The sequence below is a fragment of the Cibotium barometz genome, chromosome 38 (assembly GCF_041138505.1).
Source record: "Cibotium barometz isolate CiBa-2024 chromosome 38, ASM4113850v1, whole genome shotgun sequence".
Lineage (NCBI taxonomy): Eukaryota > Viridiplantae > Streptophyta > Polypodiopsida > Cyatheales > Cibotiaceae > Cibotium > Cibotium barometz.
In genome coordinates, this window is record NC_141083.1 from 49,046,726 (window position 1) to 49,069,683 (window position 22,958).

The window sequence follows — 22,958 nt, forward strand, 5'->3', positions numbered from 1 at the left end:
TAACTTTGCCTTCGGGTCAGCAAAATTGGTGGGTCAAGAATTGGCTGATGACCATTTATGTTTCTTAAAGCCAACAAAGCCAATGTTGAGAAGGTAGTGACAACTTGATCTTTGTTTGTGAAAGCTTATGTGTTGCATATAAATACCCACATTGTGGGTTACACAAAGAGAGATTTATAGGATCTTGGGTTGCATGGTCATGTTGTGCCATGTGGGACCATTGTACATCACTTGGGCTATCCTATCGGGGTGGATATCACCAACAAACAACTTTTAGAATGGATCTCAGGCCATATTGGGGATAAGGTTGTGTACTGGAAGTCTAAGGCCATTTCACACCCAACAGAAAGTGGCACATGTCATTATGCTAGCTATGCTTTCTTATATCTTGTCCTTACTTCCTTGGTCTTGATGAAAGGCTTTGATAGCTCTCACGCAACTGCTTTGATTCGTGTTGTGGAGAAAGGAAGGCAATAATCTAGGGTTGACTTGGGTTTTATGGAAGCATATTACTACCCCAAAGAGATTGGGAGGGGAAGTTTTGTTGGATGTTTGGGTACACCTTCTTGCCCGCATAGGTGGAATTTATTTTAGGCTGTGTGTGTTGATTCCTAGCCATGGATAGACATGTCTATTGCATTTCTGGAGGATGTGGGTATTGTGAATGGGAAGACCAAGATTTTTGCATCTTGGTGGGATCTTGGTGGGATGTTCTAAATGCTTCACAATCTATGCATGTATCAGCTTCTCCTCTATTGGATCATTTGGTTAAATCATGGTAGGAAGTGTTACAGTTCACGTCTTGGAGAGCTCCAGATTCTTGTTGAGATGATAAATCTCTACTTGTGCAGAGGTGTTGTCCACCTCTCATGTGATTACTTAGCCAAAGAAGAATAATTGTAGATGAAAATTCAATCATATGGGCGAGACTGGGGGTGTTGTGAGGATGTTTGATACTTTGTTGCCTTGGTGACTGTGAATGTTATCATTCCATTGTGCTTGTCACATAAATCATGGTAGGAAGTGTTACAATTCATGTCTTGGAGAGCTCTAGATTCTCGTTGAGATGATAAATCTCTACTTGCAGAGGTGTTGTCCACCTCTCATGTGATTACTTAGCCAAAGAAGAATAATTGTAGATGAAAATTCAATCGTATGGCGAGACTGGGTGTTGTGAGAATGTTTGATACTTTGTTGCCTTGGTGGCTATGAATGTTATCATTCCATTGTGCTTGTCACATAAATTTCGTGTGTCCCGAGGTTACAAGTTTATTTGGTTGTAGTTGCAGCAACAAGTGCAGTCTCTAGGGTGCCTTCCTAGGATAGATTCTTCTCATGCATGGGATAACTGGGGTGTTAGGTCACAAGACCCGGGTGTTGCAGGCTTCTGCTAATTTTATAGATCATCTTTTGGTCCAAGAGGAGATGGTTTGCAACAATAGCTAATAAATTGTGGAATGTTAAGAAAATGGCCTACAAAAAAAAAGAGAGAGGTGTGTGTGATGTAAGAGAGGGATGTATGTGTGCATGTAAGAGAGAGAGAGAGAGAAATGAAATGAAATGAAATTTTATTATTGTCTTTGAAGGACCATAACGGGTCCATCGGGACACATGTTGAACATACATGAAAACATAAGTCGATGCGCTTGGGAGCCTTATTGGGGAAAGCATAATGAAACTGAAATGTGTGAAATCAGAACTGAAACTGAAATGAAAATCAAAAAGCTATGCAGCATGCTATAAATGTACATCATGAGAAGCATGTCATGCCATATAGGTACTCATGAGGCTGGGCCCCTCGTCAAGTGCACTAGTAATAGTAGAAGAAGTCGTGCCCCTCCACCTCTCCTCCTTGATCAAGTGGATAATCTGGTCCCTCAAGAGCCTGCAATCCGTAGGCGACAATGGAGGGTCCCCCCCCTCGAGGTGTCTCTCTCTGATGAATGCTCGTAATGTTCTCTGGCATTGTGAGACCAGTCTCTTGTATTGGCCTCTATGTAGGTGCTCTATGCGTCTCTGCTCAATCATCTCATATGTGCATCCTCGTGGGTACAATAGTGGTCTCTACAGCCATGTCGGGTCCAGAATCTGTGGATCCTCCCTGTGATTCTCAGTGTGGTCGGGTGGGCTGCCTAGCTCCTGGGTCTCTCACGCATCGTGAGTCTGGTGGGCCCTCTATTTGTCTAAGTCTCCTGTCTCTGAAAGTGAAAGCCTCTTTGATAAATAGAGCTAGGAATCTTTGATCCTCATAGTCAATGACCCTGGAAATAGGGCCAAAGCCATCGTGAGTCTGGTGGCCCTCTATTTGTCTAAGTCTCCTGTCTCTGAAAGTGAAAGCCTCTTTGATAAATAGAGCTAGGAATCTTTGATCCTCATAGTCAATGACCCTGGAAATAGGGCCAAAGCCATCTCTAAAGAGACAGTGACACCTCCCCCGGATCTCATAGTACACTGGCCATCATCATCTGCATAAGAAGTGCTCCTCTGTCTCAACCTCGCCGCCCATGTCACATATGGAGCATGTCTGGCCCTATCTGCTCTGCTGACTCTCTTGCCTCTCCTCATCGTCCATCTCATCCTGCATGCCTCAATCTCCAATTTGTGGGATGAAACTCTAAGCTGTCTAAGAGAGATCCTGAGTGCATGCGAGAGATGTATCCCCGTGTACCCTAGAGGCTCAATGAGACCCTTGTCCGAGATCCTGAGAAAAATGATTGCGGTATGCAGCCATCTTCACAAGCAAACGTGTGGGGAGGATCCATGTACGGAATGTGTAGAGTTGGAGCAGGTTCGCACGAATGACCTAACTAATTTGGTGTCGTGATAAGTATAAGTGAGGAGAGTCGAGACTGTATCTGAATGGCAGAAGCCTGTCTAGGTCTAGGCCAAGCGAGTGAAACCATGTATAGAGTCTATGGAACCAGCATCTCTGAGTACCTACATCTGCCAGAGATTGGGATGAAGTCAAAGTAAGCCATGGAAGTCGGGTGCGACCCTCTACTGTGTCTCCAAATCTGAGGATCCGCTGGAGGTATATGATAGTCTAGAAGGCTGCATCGAGGACCAATGGTAAGGCTCCAAACTCTTGCTGGGGTACCGAAGGGTTGGCTTTGATGAGCTTGGAAAATAGTAGAACCTGTACCCTCTCGATCGCTCTCTAGTCGTCCAATCCAAGGTCGTAGGCCCAGAAAGGACTCCCATACATGGTGGCAGGTTGCACTAATGTGTCGAACCAAAGGGACTTCGTGTCCGGGTGCTGGAAATGAGACTGATGACATTGTCTTCTCGAGATGTGCCAGTGAAGCATATCCTCTCCGCATCTTGTCTCTCGAGTCCCAGGTATCATAGTAGTGAAGGAAGGCCCTGTGAAGACCACCCCCAGGTACGTGTAACACCTGACCAGCTCCACCTGCTCTCCTCCAAACACGAATCCCTCATGTCTCTGGAATGCTCAATAAGTGGTGTTGAAGATCATTACCTTGGTCTTCCCAAGGTTCACATTTAACTCCCTCTCCTGGCAGAACCTATGAAGAGCGTCTAGGTGCATCTGAAGTCCCTCTGTAGTAGTGGATGAGATCAAGGCCACGTCATTGGCATAAAGAAGAATCGAAATAAGAGATCCTACCAACAATGATCCCTCCCACCCAAGGTATGCATGAAAGTCTCTAGCTTGTCGATGTATAACCCGAATAGTGTAGGTGAAAGAGGACAGCCCTGTTTCACCCCTATCGTGCTATGGATCTCATTGAAGAGCCTGGTCCTGGTCCTGAATCTGCCTCTCTAACATGCTCATATAGTGCTACTATAGCCCACTGAGTCTACGTGGTGCTATATCCCAATTGCTGGATCCGGTGCAAGAGACGGTGTCTAGGAACAATATCAAATTCTCTCTTGAAGTCTACGAAGCAGCAGTAGAGATGTTGGCTTTGTGATCTCGCCTCCTCCACCATGGCCCTCAGAGTAAACATGTGATCCAGTGTGTAGTAGTCCCTGTGGAATCCTGCCTATCCCCATGCTCTAAGTCCTGCCTCTTCTGCCTGCTTAATGATCTGGATCTCTAGAACGGATGCAAAAATCTTGGCCACCATGATGTGGACAATCATAGTAATGGTCCTATAGTTTGCTACGTCCATGGGGTCCCCCGACTTGTGGTATGGGTACTATAGTGTTAGTGAGCCATGTGGATGGGAGGCCTGTACAGAGACTGACTCGTTAAAGAGGCGGGAGAGGGTTGGGGCTAAGGCATCAATCCCATGGGTTACAAACTCCTCCTGTAACCCATCATGGTCCTTAGCTCTCCCATTCTTTAATCGAGAGACAACGTACCTAATGTTGGTGACAAAAAATAGGTCAGAAGATATGGGTCTGGAGTCCTGAGGTGGGTCCATGGTGGGCTGGTCAGGGATGTCATAGAGTGTGGAGGCGTAGGTAGACCAAACCCGAGGATCTGTGAGCAGAGAGTGGGACTTGAGGCGAAGGAACCTTTTCCAAAAGTCCTTGAAGTCACAGCTAAAGAGTAAACTCCTTATCTCCTCCTCATTCCGGATCACTTGACATTTCTTGTGTCTCGTCAATCTCTTGTAGTCCCGCTTGGTCTGTGCTAGGCAAGGTGCAAGGGTCTTCTCCTCGAAACGTAGGTGCCGACTCATGGCCCTGAATTCGTCGTCCTACCAACCGTTGCATGGGACATTGCCTATAGGTGGAGGGCGGGAAGAGTGGGTGGTGACTGGGAAGGAATCATGGGGGACTGCTGTGAGCATGGACTGGTGGGGATGAAATCCCATCTCTCCTATGTGGAGTGTAGGGAATCAAGGTGGTAGATGGTGATGAGCTGAGATAAATGGAGGCTGTAAAGATCGTCCAGAGAATGGTCAAAGTGAATCTCAAGGCATGGCTATGGATCTGGATGTCTGGGTGGAGGCTCGTGTGGTGTCATACGTGTGAGGGTGAACATGATGCATGAATGGTCTGCAGATGGGAGTGGGTGTGAAACTCTAAGGCTATGAATGTCGGGGATGAGAGCCGGAGGACCCATGACGTAGTCAAGGACGCTACAACCTATGCCCCCAAAGGGGAAGCATGTGGCTCTATGCAAAAGAGGCCATCTGTGCAAACCGTTATAGATAACCAGACTATGAGCAGAAAGAAGATCCAGTAAACATTATCCATACTTGGTAACCTCTGTGTGAGCATCGTCAGAATGTTAATCTAGGTCCTGTGCTGCCTGCAATGTATGTACGATGATGGGGTCCTCAATGAAGTCCAGGATCTATGCCTGTCTGTCCTGTGTCCTCACGTTGAAGTCTCCAACTAGGAGGAATTCCCTGCGGCTAGAAAGCTCTAACACATCTGCCAATAGATCCTCGCCGAATGGGGAGACTTTGGGTCCCGTGGTAGCTCTAGCATATGCTGAATCACTAGGTGGGAAGTAGCACACTATGACAAACAGATCTCTAAGAGGGGGTTTCCTGATGTGAACCCATAAGTATCTCTGAGAGGGGGTCTCCTGATGCAAACCCATAAGTATCTCGCTTGTGCATCACGTCTCTCAACTCAGATATGTCGTCTTCTAAGCTCTCTGAATAGAACCGCTACCCCACTCGATCACCTAACACCGCCTGTCAAGCGTGTCTGGTCCCTGAAGGCAGACTCCCAAATGTAACCTCTCATAAGCGATAGTCCTCGCTCTAGACTCTGGTGTGTCTCTGTCGTCAGGAACACTATATCTCTGCATGAGATGGCCTCCTGGAAGTTCCCCAGAGAGGAAGTCAAGGAACCATTGTAGTTCCAGACTGCAACCCGGAGTGTGTCATGTCATCTGTGTGTCTCACGGGCCCCGTCCCGTCATGCAGTCAGAGCGGGGGTGGGGGGGTCGTGAGTGGCCTCCTAAGGGGTCTTGATATAAGACGCCCATCTTGTACCACTTCCCACTTTCCCTCCTTGCAGAGGGCATCTCTCTGTGTCAAGAGCGCCTTACGCTCGGTGATCTGTAACAGCATCAGGTCCTCATCCATGAAAACTTGTGGGTGATCCCTGAGTCTGGCCCTCGTCTGTAGAGCTGTCAATCGTGCCTGCACATCCTTGAATTGGATGACTAGGGGCTGGTGCCTGGTGGGATCCGTGTCGGCTCTGTATGCGTCAAGCACCCCGTGGTCCTGTACCCCCAGAGTCTGGGATACAAATGTCACTGCCTGGGCCACTGGTGTCACTACAGAGGGAGTGGCTGAATGCCACGGATCTTGATGTTGAGGGCCTTAATGGCTCTCTGCTGCGTCTCTGCCATCGTGGCTGAGATAGTGGGGTGCTGGGTGGGGGGTGAACGTCTAACCACATCCACCCACTGTGTGGTCCGTTGGACCTCCGACTAGAGGGTGGTGATCTGCTCCTATACCCCAACAATTGTTGCTACGGGGTAGAATCTAGGTGCTCGATCTTGGTCTGTTCAGCCTGCATCTGATCTGTTTGGCCATGAAGCTTGGCTAACAAAGTCCTGTGTGACGCCTATAGGACCTGCATGTCGGTGCGGAGGGTCCTAATTGTGTATGTAAGGGATCTAGTCTAGAGGTCCTTGTGCGTCGCCTCCTCTGTCTCAGAACCCTAATCTGCATGTCTCTCTGTGAGGACTCTATCCTAGAAGAGGCTAACTAAGCCCCAAGAGAGGCTATAATCATCTCCTGAACTTGGGATCGGTCCAAGAGGGCTCTGAGCAGCAAGTCGAGAGTCTCGTGAAGTCCGTCGTCTGTAGATAGGTGGGGGAGTAGAACTGTGAGCTGCTGGGGTCGGTGATGAGGATGAGCCTGCTGGTGAGGACGTGAGGATCTGGGTGGGCTGTGAGGAGTAGAGGGTCGGGGTCGACTGAGAGAGCAACAAAGGGGGTGAGACGGTCTATGTGAGGGAGTGAAGGAATGGGTGGGGAGGAGAGAGGCATGTGTAGAGTAAGGAGTCGGGTATAGAAAGGGGGAGGGAATGGGTGACAAATATGAGGCAGGGGTGGGTACTTTTGAGGTAAGAAGAGGAGTAAAGACAAATTTAGGAATTTTGGGAATTATTCGAGTCCCATTTCTTATAGGATTGGTTGGAAACTCGGTATTTTTGTGTAGTTTGAGCTAACATCTATTTGTTGGTGCACTCTTTGTGCCAATAGATTATATCTTGACACAACTATTTGGCGTATTTGTTTGTAGTTGTATAGATACATACGTGACACTAAACTTAATTGAGATTATACAACACCTTTCATATGAAGAAGATAATGTTAAATACTATCTCCACTTTGAGACATTAAACATGGGGTTTATTTAATTTGCCAAAAGAATTCTAAATATCATTATAAAAAGGAACCTTAGAAAGGAGAGATCTCTAAAGGGTGTGGTGTTAGAAACAACAAAACAAAAAGTAAATCTCAATGACAGTAACAATATGCTAAGTTTACGATTGATCCACAGATAAAAACCCATCTTAGACACTATATCAAGATTATAAATCATGATATATATGCTCAAATTTGAGGGACATTGAAGTAAAAACATGGGATGATAATGCTAAAGAACACTTGTTACATTCAATGAGATTGTTACATTCAAGTTTACAAATTATCCGAAGACAAAAACCCTTTGTCAAGATAATAATTGAGTACAAATTGTATCTCAAACATAGCGTTTTCTCATGTATTGCTCCAATACATACAAAGTTTCTCTATCATAAGCTGCTTCATTTACTAAAGTGTTGCAAGTATACTCCCGTTTGTTCTTTGCATAAATCCAACCAAGTAACCATGCGCTGATTGTTGTCTCCAAAAAACTTTGAAGCTCCTCTATATTTTGATTCCACATCTTTGGAAAAATCAAGTAGGTTCCGGGCATATTCCACATTACATTGTAGAGGGTATCATCAAAAATTAGTGTGTTATTTCCATCCAGGTCATGAAAAATTCTCCATGCTACATCTAAGTTTTTGTGGTATACAAATCGATATCCAATAAGAAGATCCGTCTTTTGACATGCTGCATGCCCTGCTCTACGACCTTAAACTTTTGATGGTGCCGAGGAAAGCACAACTCAAGAATGCATCGAGTCCTTTGTAGTCTATTAGTACTCCAGATCCATACCTCAAACCATTGCATACAAAAATCAAGGAAAGTGAATGCATCTTTGCGAATCAAATGCCAAACACTTGTATTCTCTTCCACAAGATGCATATGTTTGGCCCAGTCTGGACATACATCACCATGTTGCATCTCAATGGTCTTAAGTAAAACACCATTGAGTTCAAGTATCAATACTCTTCTTTGTTTCCTTATTGTATCTGGGGGTGGTGGAACTCTTTTGCCTCTAGGTACATAAGTCACCAATGATTGGTGCCACCTCAATAGTAAGTTTTCTGTACACTTGAAATCAAAGCTGTATGCTTCAACATATCCTGTTGAAAACAAAATGTTTGGTTAATGTACATTCAAAATTTTGAATAAATATATTATGTGCCAACAACATAAATTCATCCATGATATGGATGGTCTTAAACCTTCATAGACAAATGCTCCAATACCTCATTAGTTCAACCAAAAAAATAAAAGAGCGAGTATATTGTCAATGCTAAATTTCATCAAATTTATTGAATATGATGTATAAAAGATTTTCACTATTGAGATAATTGAGTCTATCCAAATTAAATTATTATGATATTCATAGCCTTACACCTTGACAAGGCAATATATTCAATAAAAAACAAACACATCTTTATTGCAATCGAATTGCAAATATTGACAAAAGAGATAATCAAATGACAGTCAGTTTGAAGGCATTTGATTTCTTGATACAATAGTGTAAAGATTTGGCTCGTACAATCCAAAAATTAAACCCATCTAAGCACATTGTTTTGGCCAAAGCCTAAGTCTATCTTATGGGCTTTTAGGTACAAAATGGCTCCAAACATTCTGCACCCAACAAGTCTTGATATTTGTGCAGATCCCATACTTCAAACTGCACGTTTAGACCTCAGAAATGGTTTCCTTCGACCTGCAGCAACAACTAGTTTGGGTTAGGTTGGAATCTGAACACTAGATCCTGAGATGAATACATTTTTTGTGAGAACCTTATCAATGGCCTCAAACTTGTCAACCTTGCTGATGAAAAGAATAACAGTTGCAATCTCAACTGTTCCAGATGTCCAGGCATCATCTTTTTGTGTGTGGATCACACCAAATTCATAGTGCACCTTTGTTGACTGGCTAGAAATCCCTTCGATAAGCATTCCAATGGTGATGAAATCAACAAAACACACAAGAATATATTCATATTGTGAGTTTAGTGTGTTCAAAGCAAGTGCCAACTTGGAGAAAAATTCTGACGAGAGCTGCTCCTTTGTACCATGTAGGTCCATGATTGCCAGCTGAAATGGTACATGCTCTTCACTACAAAAGGCTATAATCTTTGTCATATCAAAACCCACCCCCCTAATTTTCCAAGGAATAGACTCTTGTTGAGATACAATACCCATAGATGCTCTATATAGGTGATTCAGTAAAGTTACTACACTTTTTGGAAGTGAAGGATTTTTTTTTGAAGGATTGAGAGCATCCCTAACAAAGGACTGGCTGTAACTCCCTCCTCAATTGATTATACTCATACTCCCCTAGCTTATATGTCTCACACACCTGTTCCCAAGTCATCTTTTCCCTTGTCAGATCAAAATAGAAGGCGGTTATTGCATCTTTGAGAACTCGATCTGTTTTTAGCTTCCAAGCCATCTCCTCCATATCCATTCTTTGATGGGTTTGCTTTCCCTTTTTAAGCAATATTCTCTTGTCAAGAAGTGATGTTTGAATGTCCAAAACTTCACTCTTCTGAAGGCCTAAAATGCACCTAAACAACGTTGGGCCTAGTTGGACTGTTCCTGGTGCCTGCTGAATTTGCCCACTCTTCAAAGTTGGAAGTCTGGGATTTTGATCAAGACCTTTAGTTTGGGTTTCTCCCTTTGTATTTGGTAGCAAGCCTTTTGCATAAAGCCTCATGATCTTAACCCAGTTCTGCCATACATCATCATCACATAGAAGCAAGTGTAAATCATTTTTGACAAAGTTCTTATGTAATGTGTGCTCTGTGGTCTCCACAAAGGCCTGCAAAGTTGCAAAGTAAGAAGTTAGCCCCCTCACTATAGATATCACAAAATATTAGGACGAATTATGCATCTATGGGTTTTCAATCATTTGAAGCTTATGCTCAAACTTGAGTTTGAGCCTCACTTGCAGTGCTAAACTAGTATATAATGGTGATGCTCGATCTTAGGTTTGAGCATCACCTCCGTATGCAAATCTAGCACTTGCAAGTGAGGCTCCAACTTAAGTTCGAGCCATAATTAGATATGCAAGTGCTACACCATCACAGAGAGGTGAGGCTTGAAGTTCAATTTCAAACCAAACTATTAAGTTTATGTAGTTTGAGAAGAAGCCTTACATGCATCTTTCTTATGCTACTGCTATACTTAAAACTATAGATCTATGAAGAAGTAAAGAAGAAGTAATGTAGGTCTATGATTTACCAAGATATAGCAAAGAATCAAAAGAGTACCTTCCAAGACTCGTCCATCTTGGGTTGATTGACACCAGGCAAAGGTTTACTAGGACGACCGTTTGCATGCCATTGTACTCGAGCTTGTAGAAGTTGATCGAGGAATGGCTCCTTTTGCATTGACTTTGCAACAGATAAATTCGCATCCTTGGAAATGTCACGAGAAATCTTGGGCGGGCAATTTACAATTATCTTAGATCTCCTGAACCTGAATTGCTGACGCAGTGGAGGGGTCACTTTAGCCATATTTAGAGCTTGCAAGCTTTTTGCAGCACTAATGGAGTGTTGACCAGAGATAATCCAATATTCAACTTTATGAATATCTTCTTTTGCGAGTTTATCAAGGGGTTGTTTTGTAGCACGATTACAGGGCATCAAAATTGCAAGTATCTCCTCTTGCTTTGGGTCCTCAATAAAGTCTTGGGTCAAAATACGAACCCAATCCTTATTTAACCTTCTATACACATAGTTTGAAGGAGCAGGATAACATTTCATCACATCAATGCTGAAGACCTCATTTAGACCAAAGGGATAATATCCCTTCTTTATTTCTAATGAGATAATTGCTTTGCTGCCCTTGTTTAGAGTCTCAACCTCCATTAGCTCGTCATCGGACACATCTATCTCCTTTGAACCACTTGCTGGTTTTGTCCTTTGCCTCTTTAAAGAGATTTCTTGAACCTTTGTAGAGTGCTTTGTCTTTCTCTTCTTTGCAAGTGCTTGCTCCTCTTCTTGCACTTGAGAGCCTGCCATGTCTTCAGCTGCTATTGTGCTTGCATCAAGGGCTTTTATTTTGTCACCCTCCTTTTTATGTTTTGAAGAAGTTGCACCAGCATTTGTAGATGCTTCAAGTGCACTCTTCACTATGGCCCTGCCTTTTTTCTCCACAATTTTCCTAACTTGAGTGGTTGTCTCCTTTTCAGGTATGGACTTTTTTCGTGAATCCAAAGCCTTCTTTGCATGCCTCACTGCTTTCACCAGGTCCTCCACATTATCCACCCTTGAGTCTTCTTGATTGGAAAAGTCAATGATCTTCAATCCTAACTTTACAATACAATTGTCCTTTCCTAGTTTACTGCCAGTCATGTCTGCTGGGTGAAAAGTTTCCAATGATAAGCAAAACTTATTTGCTTTTGTAGTTTCTCCTTCTGGCAATACAGTGCATGTGAAGCATGGGTTTGCTCTTGCATCCACATCATCCTTAGCGCCTACCACAATCCCCATATCTCCATATGATGTATCACCTTGAGACAAAAACAAATGGAGGACTCCTTTGAAGTTTGCACTAGCATCGTAGCTATCCACAAACCATTTTACTCCTTCTTTGTTACTCAATTTGAAGGTTTTATCCACCTTAATTCTAGGAGTGACACTTTTAGCTTGAGTTGTTGTTTCGAGAGCATCCAGAGTAAAGATTGGTGCACCATGTGGTTGCGAGGTAGCGGGCGCTCTGCTAGCTTCCATTCCTGTGAAGCAAAAAAAAGTTTCAAAACCTTAGAAAAAAATGGATTTAAATGCTACATATCAAATCAAAACCTATCAAACTTAAGAAACTTAATGCATGCTACAAAAAGTTTTCTTGAATAGCAAGAGCCTCACTTGCATTTACTTAATCTATACAGAAGCTCGACTTAAGGTGGAGCCTAGATCCAAGTTGTGCACTCATATGCTAGGGGTACGCTAGCATAGAGAGACAAGGCTCAAACTCAAGTTTGAGCCTTAAGGCGAAGTTCCATGTATGGGAGGCTTGAACTTAAGTTGGAGTCTTAAGAGGCCAGAGTACACTAGCATGGAGAACAGAGGCTCAATCTGAAGTTCGAGCCTTAAGGCCAGTGTACACTAGCATCGAGAGCCAAGGCTCCAACTCTAGTTCGAGCCTTAAGGCCGGTGTACACTAGCATGGAGAACAAAGGCTCCAACTCAAGTTCGAGCCTTAAGGCCGAGGTGCACTAGCATGGAGAGCAAAGGCTCAAACTTAAGTTCAAGCCTTAAGGGGCCGGGTGCATTAGCATGGAGAGCAAAGACTCAATCTGAAGTTCGAGCCTTAAGGGACCGAGATGCACTAGCATGGAGAGCAAAGGCTCAAACTGGAGTTCGAGCCTTAAGGAGCCGGGGTGCACTAGCATGGAGATCAAAGGCTCAATCTGAAGTTCGAGCCTTAAGGGACCGGGATGCACTATCATGGAGAGCAAAGGCTCAAACTGGAGTTCGAGCCTTAAGGGACCGGGATGCACTAGCATGGAGAGCAAAGGCTCAATCTGAAGTTCGAGCCTTAAGGGGCCAGGGTGCACTAGCATGGAGAGCAAAGGCTCAATCTGAAGTTCGAGCCTTAAGGGGCCGGGGTGCACTAGCATGGAGAGCAAAGGCTCAAACTCAAGTTCGAGCCTTAAAGCCAGAGTACACTAGCATGGAGAACAAAGGCTTAATCTGAAGTTCGAGCCTTAAGGCCAGTGTACACTAGCATCGAGAGCCAAGGCTCCAACTCAAGTTCGAGCCTTAAGGTTGGCGAGAGCCAACTCAAGTTCGAGCCTTAAGGCCGGTGTACACTAGCATCGAGAGCCAAGGCTCCAACTCAAGTTCGAGCCTTAAGGCTGGCGAGAGCCAAGGCTCCAACTTAAGTTTGAGCCTTAAGGCCGGTGTACTAGATTGGAGAACAAAGGCTCCAACTCAAGTTCGAGCCTTAAGGCCGGTGTACACTAGCATCGAGAGCCAAGGCTCCAACTCAAGTTCGAGCCTTAAGGTTGGCGAGAGCCAAGGCTCCAACTCAAGTTCGAGAGCCAAGGCTCCAACTCAAGTTCGAGCCTTAAGGCCCCGGTGTACACTAGATTGGAGAACAAAGGCTCCAACTCAAGTTCGAGCCTTAAGGCCGGTGTACACTAGCATCGAGAGCCAAGGCTCCAACTCAAGTTCGAGCCTTAAGGCCGGTGTACACTAGCATCGAGAGCCAAGGCTCCAACTCAAGTTCGAGCCTTAAGGCTCTCGAACTTGAGTTGGAGCCTTGGCTCTCGCCAACCTTAAGGCTCGAACTTGAGTTGGAGCCTTGGCTCTCGATGCTAGTGTACACCGGCCTTAAGGCTCGAACTTGAGTTGGAGCCTTTGTTCTCCAATCTAGTGTACACCGGCCTTAAGGCTCGAACTTGAGTTGGAGCCTTGGCTCTCGATGCTAGTGTACACCGGCCTTAAGGCTCGAACTTGAGTTGGAGCCTTGGCTCTCGATGCTAGTGTACACCGGCCTTAAGGCTCGAACTTGAGTTGGAGCCTTGGCTCTCGAACTTGAGTTGGAGCCTTGGCTCTCGCCAACCTTAAGGCTCGAACTTGAGTTGGAGCCTTGGCTCTCGAACTTCAGTTGGAGCCTTGGCTCTCGCCAACCTTAAGGCTCGAACTTGAGTTGGAGCCTTGGCTCTCGCCAACCTTAAGGCTCGAACTTGAGTTGGAGCCTTTGTTCTCCAATCTAGTGTACATCGAGCCTTAAGGCCTAGATTGAAGAACAAAGGCTCCAACTCAAGTTCGAGCCTTAAGGCTGGTGTACACTAGATTGAAGAACAAAGGCTCCAACTCAAGTTCGAGCCTTAAGGCCGGTGTACACTAGCATCGAGAGCCAAGGCTCCAACTCAAGTTCGAGCCTTAAGGCCGGTGTACACTAGCATCGAGAGCCAAGGCTCCAACTCAAGTTCGAGCCTTAAGGCTCTCGAACTTGAGTTGGAGCCTTGGCTCTCGCCAACCTTAAGGCGCGAACTTGAGTTGGAGCCTTGGCTCTCGATGCTAGTGTACACCGGCCTTAAGGCTCGAACTTGAGTTGGAGCCTTTGTTCTCCAATCTAGTGTACACCGGCCTTAAGGCTCGAACTTGAGTTGGAGCCTTGGCTCTCGATGCTAGTGTACACCGGCCTTAAGGCTCGAACTTGAGTTGGAGCCTTGGCTCTCGATGCTAGTGTACACCGGCCTTAAGGCTCGAACTTGAGTTGGAGCCTTGGCTCTCGAACTTGAGTTGGAGCCTTGGCTCTCGCCAACCTTAAGGCTCGAACTTGAGTTGGAACCTTTGTTCTCCAATCTAGTGTACATCGAGCCTTAAGGCCTAGATTGAAGAACAAAGGCTCCAACTCAAGTTCGAGCCTTAAGGCCGGTGTACACTAGCATCGAGAGCCAAGGCTCCAACTCAAGTTCGAGCCTTAAGGCCGGTGTACACTAGATTGGAGAACAAAGGCTCCAACTCAAGTTCGAGCCTTAAGGCCGGTGTACACTAGCATCGAGAGCCAAGGCTCCAACTCAAGTTCGAGCCTTAAGGCCGGTGTACACTAGCATCGAGAGCCAAGGCTCCAACTCAAGTTCGAGCCTTAAGGCTCTCGAACTTGAGTTTGAGCCTTGGCTCTCGCCAACCTTAAGGCTCGAACTTGAGTTGGAGCCTTGGCTCTCGATGCTAGTGTACACCGGCCTTAAGGCTCGAACTTGAGTTGGAGCCTTGGCTCTCGATGCTAGTGTACACCGGCCTTAAGGCTCGAACTTGAGTTGGAGCCTTGGCTCTCGATGCTAGTGTACACCGGCCTTAAGGCTCGAACTTGAGTTGGAGCCTTGGCTCTCGATGCTAGTGTACACCGGCCTTAAGGCTCGAACTTGAGTTGGAGCCTTGGCTCTCGAACTTGAGTTGGAGCCTTGTCTCTCGCCAACCTTAAGGCTCGAACTTGAGTTGGAGCCTTGGCTCTCGCCAACCTTAAGGCTCGAACTTGAGTTGGAGCCTTTGTTCTCCAATCTACATCGAGCCTTAAGGCCGGTGTACACTAGATTGAAGAACAAAGGCTCCAACTCAAGTTCGAGCCTTAAGGCCGGTGTACACTAGATTGGAGAACAAAGGCTCCAACTCAAGTTCGAGCCTTAAGGCCGGTGTACACTAGATTGAAGAACAAAGGCTCCAACTCAAGTTCGAGCCTTAAGGCCGGTGTACACTAGCATCGAGAGCCAAGGCTCCAACTCAAGTTCGAGCCTTAAGGTGGAGTCTATATCCAAGTTGTGGAGTCTATCTTGGATCAGTTTTACAGGTTCTCGACGTATGTGAAGATACAAAAGAGAGCAGCAAGTGGTGCAAACAATCTACGACGAGCAACGATTGACAAATGACACACTTAGCGTGCAATCAAGTAAGCGTTTATATTAGTGTAGATAATCATTTAAAGAAGGACTTACTTTCTCAAGTCTCCGATGTTGCACAGTCTTGATCTTGACGGGATGCTTGAGGTATCCGAGGAAAAGAAACCGCTAGAAACGCAGGGCTGCAGGGAGATCTGCTCCAGGGTGCGCTTGAAACGCAGGGCTGGATCTGCTCCAAGGTGCGCATGAAACAAAGGGCGCGCTAGAAACGCAGGGAGCGGAGAGTTTTTGCTGCGAGATATCTGCTCTAAGGCGCGCAGTTTTTGTATGGGTGAAACGGGAGGTCGGCCGGTTTTTTTGCGAGGAAGGCGAAGGCGGGTGCGCAGTTTTTTTTTGGCGAGGTCGGACGATTCTGGTTGTTTGCGAGGGAAGGGGAAGGCGAGTGCGCAGGTTTTTTTTGGCGAGGTCGGAAGGCGATTTTTTTCGAGAGAGAGAAGGGAGGTCGGAAGGCGATTTTTTTCGAGAGAGAGAAGGCCAAAGGCGAAAAAATTCTAGGGGTCGGCAGGGAATTTCGGGGAGCGGGCGGAATTCCGTTTGGGGGGGAGGGGAATTCGAATTTTCGTTGGGGGGGAATTTTTGAATTTGAATTTTGGGGGGGAATTTTTTAATTTGAATTTTGGGGGGGGGATTTTTGAATTTGAATTTTCGGCCGTCAGGGCCGGGCGCGCCGACGGAGGAGGAAGGGGGGGTGGGTTCTGCTCGCCGCCGGGAGAGGGGTGGCTGCAGCGGAGGAAGGGAGGGGGATGGTTGCCGCCGGGAGAGGGGGGGTTCTGCGCGGGCGGCTGCGGGAGAGGGGGGGTTCTGCGCGGGCGGCTGCAGAGCGGAGGGGGGGAGGAGGATGGTCGCCGTCGGGAGAGGGGGGGTTCTGCGCGGGCGGCTGCAGAGCGGAGGTTCTACGCGCACCGACGGAGGAAGGGGGGAGCTGCTCGCCGCCGAGGAGGATTAGGAAGGGGAAGCGCCGAGGATTCTTCGAATTCGATTTGCGCGGGCTCGGCCTTCGTTCTGGACTTGCGCGGGCTCGACCTTCGTTCTGGACGCGAGGAGAATCGATTTGCGAGAGGAAGACGGAGAAGCGCCGGGTCGGTCCGGCAGAAAGCTGGGTTTCGGTTTCGGTTTCATTCCCCAAGCCCAAGCCCAAGCCCAAGCCCAGGCCCAGGCCCCAGGTCCCAGGTCTTTTGATAATAGTTACTTTCACTTTTGGTTATATACTCATCTTCATCCACACCCCACTTGTTCTATGGGATTAGGCTAGTTTCCCCACTTGTGTAATAGACAAGGCTCGAACTCAAGTTCGAGCCTTGAGCTTGAGATTTCTTGTTTTCTTCCCTATTTTTCCCATACACCCGATAAACTTATATACTCATCTTCATCCACACCCCACTAGTTCTATGGGATTAGGCTACTTGTGTAATAGACAAGGCTCGAACTCAAGTTCGAGCCTTGAGCTTGAGATTTCTTGTTTTCTTCCCTATTTTTCCCATACACCCAATATACTTATATACTCATCTTCATCCACACCCCACTTGTTCTATGGGATTAGGCTAGTTTCCCCACTTGTGTAATAGACAAGGCTCAAACTCAAGTTCGAGCCTTGAGCTTGAGATTTCTTGTTTTCTTCCCTATTTTTCCCATACACCCAATATACTTATATACTCATCTTCATCCACACCCCACTTGTTCTATGGGATTAGGCTAGTTTCCCCACTTGTGTAATAGACACGGCTCAAACTCAAGTTCGAGCCTTGAGCTTGACCTTGAACTTGAGATTTCTTGTTTTCTTTCCTATTTTTCTCATACACCCAAATATACTTATAAACTATGCGATTAAAAATTCAACTAAAATCTATATAATGCACAATGGCTCATTCCCCAAGCCCAAGCCCAAGCCCAGGCCCAGGTCCCAGGTCCCAGGTCTTTTGATTATAGTTACTTTCACTTTTGGTTATATACCCATCTTCACCCACACCCCACTTGTTCTATTGGATTATCCTAGCTTCCCTCTCTATTCCTACTTACTTGTGTAATAGACAAGGCTCAAACTCAAGTTCGAGCCTTGAGCTTGAGATTTCTTGTTTTCTTCCCTCTTTCCCCATACACCCAAATATACTTATGAACTATGCGATTAAAAATTCAATTAAAATCTATATAATGCACAATGGCTCAAACTTGAGTTTGAGTTTCATGAAGGAGAAGAGTCTCAAATCCAATGTCCATTTGCTCATTTCCATGTCACATTCTCTTCACTAGCATATCGTTTCTCTCTATTGCTTTCTCTTTGCCTTTGCTGCTGTTGTAACCACTCACCTTTGCCTTTTGTAGCTATGAAACATTGATGGCTAATTGACACCATATCTTGACTCAATATCCCAAAATGAAACGGTGTGGCCAGATGCAGAGGGTGATGAAGCCTACCTCTTGGGAAACTAGCATATACATGAGGTAAGGATTATCACTTCAATTGGGACCTCTTAATAGCAAACTAGCATATGAAGGTGAGGCTCAAACTTTGGTTGGAGCCTCCAAGCAAACTAGCATCTGTGGGTCAGGTTCAAACTTTACTTGCAGCTTCCTAGAAGCGAACTAGCATCCGCAGGTGAGGCTTTAACTTTTGTTGGAGGAGCCTACCATTCTAGCTAACATATGCAAACTAATATATGATGCAAGTGAGGATGATAACTTTAACTGGAGCCTCCTAGTAGCAAACTAACATATGATGGTGAGCCTCATGGAGCCTCCTACAAAGTATATGCAGGCAAAGGCTCAAGCTTTAGATGGAGCCTAGCCTCTTAGCAAATTAGCATTGATAGGTGAGATTCAAACTTTGGTTGGAGCCTGAACTCATGTTGAGATTGAATTACATTTATAGTTTTGTGTACTACCGCAAAAACATCGCTTCAGTCTTTCTTATTGAGATTTTGATTTTTTCAGGGATTGGAGGGTCTAAAACAAGGTGCTTCAGTGTTTCTCATTGATGGTTCTGCAAGGAAGGCATGCGGGGTTATTCATTCCATTGATGCATCTCAAACATGTGGTTTTCAATTCATTGGTGAGACATGTGCAGCAATACATGTTCAACAAAGCTTTGATGACACATTTCTCATTCCATTTGCCACAATGGATGCACGAACAATGTCTCAAGCAGTTGGAAGCATCATCAAATGGCCATTGGTCAACCTTGTTATGGACAGAGACATTACTAATACCAAAGAGGATAATTTTGCGGAACTTCTTGTTGATCAAGAAGATCACTTTATAGATAGGGAGAGCTGGAAAGAGAAAAATGTCATCCTCTGGGATGACAACAGATCTACAAAACTTGGCAATGGAGTAGTATTGCTGGTCCACCCATATGAGGCTCTAAATTGTAGAGAACTAGGGGAGAGTAGCTTGGGTGTCATTATAGAAGGATCTTTGCATCCAAGTTCAACTTGTGTTTCAGGTTTGAATTTGGTTAGTTGGCCGATCAGGCAACTCACATTTGAGAATGGTGAACCATTAGTGAAGGACATAGAATCTTCTTCTATTGATGAGGGTATTCAAGATCACTTCATGCAAAAAAATATTGACAGTCTAAACACTTCAAGTGATGAAAAAGAGGATGATGATGTAGAGGGAAATGATGGCGATAGTTCTGATGGCAAACACCATGATGCCATGATCACTGACTATGATATCATTGAAGGGACAAATAAGAAAAGGAGCTATGTCCATAGGGTAAGAGTAATGAAAAATTACGATAGAACCCATGGAGCTGGCAAAAAATGTGATGTTGCAAACATTCACAACGTCGCAACCATTGATTGTTGTGAGAACCGATGTTGTCAAATTGGAGATAGATCCAAAATCATGCAAGCTAGGGTACACTTTTGGGGATAGAGCTATAGTACACGATACACATTTGTACTAGATTGCATGGGCATGGCCTATAGACAAGGTCAAGATGACGAGTGCTTTGAGTTTGAGTTCACATTTGATGGGAAGAAGGTTTGTAGTAAAGCATGGTATGTAATGCATGGCATCGGTAAGTCAACGTTCTATAGGCTCAGAAAGAAGTTCTTGAATGGTGCATGTAATGTCAGTCATGGCAACAGTGGGATAATACGGAAGGGCATGACACATGTTGAGATGGCAAAATCAATCATACAGGGCTTCATAGATAATAATGCCGATCAAATGCCACATAGGTCAAGGACAACTATGCATGGAGCTCGCGAGACCCAACGTGTTCTACCAACAATGTACAAACAGGTGGACATATTGCGTGAAGTGAATGACACACTTGTCTCGTTCGAATACCGGCCACTGTCACAACCATCATTCTCAAGATTGTGGAACACAGAGTTCAAGACAGTTAGTTTATCAAAAACCAGCACCTTCTCAAAATGCGACATTTGTACGGCAATCAAGGTCAAGTTGGAATCAACAAAAAATCAAGAGGAGCGTGCCAGATACATGGCACAAAGAAGGGCACACATGTTGAAACAAATGAGTTGTAGAAATCTATACTATGCTTGGAGGAGCTCTTCCGAAATGAACCCAAACAGGTATTTGTGTATTATACATGATAAGATGGACCAGAGCAAGACTGCCATACCACAAATTAAACCAGTTCCTAAATCTCTCAATGGGGTTGAGAGGCTTCCAGTATCCTTAATAGGAATGCTCACTCATGGACATGGACAAACAGCTTATGGTCACTTTGCCTTGGGGTTATGGCCAAGTGATCCCACCTTCACAATTTCATCTCTCTCAAAATGTTTAAGAAACTTAGAAAGAGGAGAGCAACACATGTATGGTGACTTGAGCTCACAAAACTCAGATGCTGAACCACGAACAGATCTTTTTGATTGTGTTTTGTCTACTATGGCCCTGTATCAGCATATGGAAGTACTGAAGGAGAGAAATGCATATTGCAAGCAGAGCATTGAGGATGCAGATGCAGAGACAGAAACAAATGTGGATATAGAGGGAAATTGTTCTTCACATATGCAGTCAGTCTTTCATACTAACACACATGTGCAAGATAGGGGCAATGGAAATGCGTCAAGTTTAATGCCATCAAATTCAAGGACATTTTTTAAGAGATTGCCAAGGACATTGTTGTTGCAACTTGACAATTGTGGTTCTGAAAATAAGAACCGTTATGTATTTGCCTATCTATCCCTATTGGTTGCACGAGGAGTGTTTGACATGGTGCAGCTTGGTTTTCTTATGGTTGGTCATACTCATGAAGATATTGATGCATTGTTCAGTCGCTTCTCTGAGAAGTTAAGGAAACAAACCATTTTCACATTTCCACATTTGATGAAGATCTTTAATGAGTGTGTTAGCATGCATCCAGCACCCTTTCTCCTACAAAAGGTGGCAGACTTCAAAGGCTTTGTCAAGGGATGCTTACATGATGGAGCCGATAGCTTGATTGGACATTCAAAGCCATTGCAATTCAGGTTTTATATGAGTGATGGAATACCTTTGATGCAATACAAAGTACACCCCAAAAATGTTGATTGGTTACCAGAAAGCGGTATAGAGTTATGGAAGAGAAATGACCAGGGAGGACCCAAGCTTCCTGAAGGTTTTCCAAAAGTATTGCCACCCTTTGAGTATGTTAAGGAAAATGAGAAGGTTGTGGAGGGCTTAAAAAAACATGTCAATTGGTGGAAAGAGCACTTGCAAGAGAAAGGAGACCAAAGTGATTATGCTAAGTGGATCAATCCGGTCCTTGCCTATTGGGAGAATCTTATGCTAAACATGCAAACCCCTAGTGCAAGGGAAGACATTGGATTTTATGACTTTTGGCCAAGGAGTGTATGCAAAAAAGCTGAGCCTCTTAACCTTCAAGTGGAGGATAATGTAGATGAAGGGTTTGATGTAAATGAGGACCATTATTGTGGTCCAATGCGCAACAAACCTGCTGAAGAGTTCAACCCGACTCTTGATGTGTCTAAAGGAGATTTTGCGCTTGTACAACCTTGTGATGCAAATTACCCAATATGGTTGGGAGTGACAACAAGTGATGTTGATCAAAACAACAACTCAATAAACTACCTACAAGTTCAGATACAATATTGGGCACCAATTTCAAAGAAGAAGAATGCAAGTGATGTGGAGGTTTATAAGGATTGCTGGAACAAGTATTGGCGAGAGAACAGAAATGATCCTCAGCGCTGGGAAGATACTAGCTGCATCATTTGGGCATGGAAGCCCAATTGGGGACGACTTCCAGAGAAAATCAAGATTCCAAAGGCTATAATACTGAAGGCCAAACAGAATCAATTGAATCAACATGTCAGTGCAGTTGAGCAAGAATAATTTGTTAGCATATGGGCAACTAGCTTCGTAATCTTTTAGCAATGTTGTATGAAGCTACCAAACTCATAGTTCGATCATTATTCAAATTGTAAGGCTTTCTTAAGCTTTTAGATTTATGGTGCACCCATTGTTCAAGAATTTTGATTCAATACAGATGGTGATCTTTTTAATTCTATCACCTAGACTTTCTTACAACTTAAAGTTACATTGAATATCCTTTCTTTGTTAAAATTTCTGTATTTGATGGTCAACTGGAGGCTATGTGATATAAACAAGCTTAATTCCTGGTGTGCAGGCAAATTTACATCCCACCACCAACATCATATACACTTGTTACAAATGTACAATAGTATATAAATCATATCGCATTATTCAAATGCTTGTTGAGAACATCCAATAATAAATCTTGCAGATCGTACAGTAAACATTGTATTGGATCTAACAACAAAGAATGCTTGTTGAGAACATCCAATAATAAATCTTGCATATCGCACAGTAAACATTATATTGGATCTAACAAAGAATTGTCCCAAAATTGTGCATATTTCCCAAAATTCCTAAATTTGAGTTAGTAGGGGAGGTTGTGGGAGAGATGGGTGACGAGGCAGGAAGAGGAGTGGGGGAAGAGATAACAGTGTAGGGGGAAGGGGAAGATGAGATCAATGGCAATCCTGTGGAGGGCATCAAGATCGGTATCGATGAGGAAACCATCGGTATCGACAGTGTGGATACCGTCTGTGTCGGGGGTCCAATCTGGAGAACTATTTGGAGCCCCTTGTGGAGCTCCGTGGCATATCCAACACCCCCTTTCGAGAGCGTGTGTGGTATCTGATAGTGTCATCCTTGTTGAGATATCGATCTCGTCTAGTGAGGCGATGGACACTGATGACCCGCCTGGGGGATTGAGTGTTGAGTGAAGAAGATGAAGATTTTCAGCCTC